This window comes from Lolium rigidum, chromosome 6 (genome assembly GCF_022539505.1).
Source record: "Lolium rigidum isolate FL_2022 chromosome 6, APGP_CSIRO_Lrig_0.1, whole genome shotgun sequence".
NCBI classification, from domain to species: domain Eukaryota; kingdom Viridiplantae; phylum Streptophyta; class Magnoliopsida; order Poales; family Poaceae; genus Lolium; species Lolium rigidum.
The window spans coordinates 99,904,849-99,906,293 of NC_061513.1; positions in this window are offsets into that span (position 1 = coordinate 99,904,849).

The window sequence follows — 1,445 nt, forward strand, 5'->3', positions numbered from 1 at the left end:
TCGATCCACTTACTGAACTTGTCAACAGCAACCAGGAGGTATTCAACACCACAAGGAGATGACTTTTTTAATTTACCAACCATATCGAGCCCCCAGACCGCAAATGGACAGGTGATAGGGATGGTCTTCAACTCTTGGGCTGGAGCGTTTGGTTGAGTAGCGTAGTACTGACAACCTCGGCAGGTTTTCACTATCTTATCAGCATCTTCGTTGGCTGTGAGTCAGTAAAATCCAAGCCGAAAAGCTTTTACAACGAGTGACCTGGGAGCGGCATGATGCCCGCAGTCCCCTGCATGGATCTCTTTGAGTATCTCAATACCATCTTGGTTGGAGATGCATTTGAGAAAAAACTCTTGTTGTGCTTCGTTTGTAGAGTTGTCCATCAACGATTGTGTAGGATCTTGCTCGTCTGATGATCTGTCGTGCGAGGACCTCGTCCTCTGGTAACTTTTGATCAATGAGGTAGTCCAGGAAGGGATGTGTCCAGGCCGGAATGATAACCATCACTTCTCTGGCCGGAGATATTGCCACGTCTAGATTTTCCGGGTTAGCGCCCTTCACCGAGGGTATCCGTAGATGCTCCAGGAAAATAACAGGCGGAATTGGTTTCCTGCCAGATCCGAGCTTGGATAGCATATCTGTCGTTGTGTTGTCGTCTCTCCTGACGTACTTGACTTCGTATCCGAGGAAGCATTTGGCGATCTCGTCAACTTTGTCTTTGTAAGCCGCCATGATGGAGTTTCTGGCGTTCCAGGTTCCGGCTACTTGCGGTGCCACCTGGTCAGAATCTCCGCAACAAATGATGTGCTTGATCCCTATTTCCTTAGCGATGCGCAGTCCATGTAGTAGAGCCTCGTATTCCTCCATGTTGTTTGTAGCCTCGAAGTGGATCTGCAGAACGTACTGCAGCTCTTCTCCGGTAGGGGACTTCAGGGTGACTCCGGCTCCTGAGCCTTGATGCTGCTTGGATCCATCGAAGTGTGATACGTCTCCAACGTATCTACAATTTCTTATGTTCCATGCTAGTTTTATGACAATACCTACATGTTTTATACACACTTTATGTCATATTTATGCATTTTACGGAACTAACCTATTGACGAGATGCCGAAGTGCCAGTTCCTATTTTCTGCTGTTTTTGGTTTCAGAAATTCTAGTAAGGAAATATTCTCGGAATTGGACGAAATCAACGCCCAGTATCTTATATTTCAAGGAAGCTTCCAGAGCACCGAAGAGGGGCCAGAGAAGAGCCAGGTGGGCCCCACACATGGTGGCGGCGCGGCCTAGGGGGCGCCCCCCCTGGTGTGTGGCTCCACCGTGGCCCTTCCGACTCCGACTCTTCGCCTATAAAAGCCTCCCTGACCTAAATCTTCGATGAGAATAAGCCTCGGTACGAGAAACCTTCCAGAGCCGCCGCCATCGCGAAGCCAAGATCTGGGGGACAG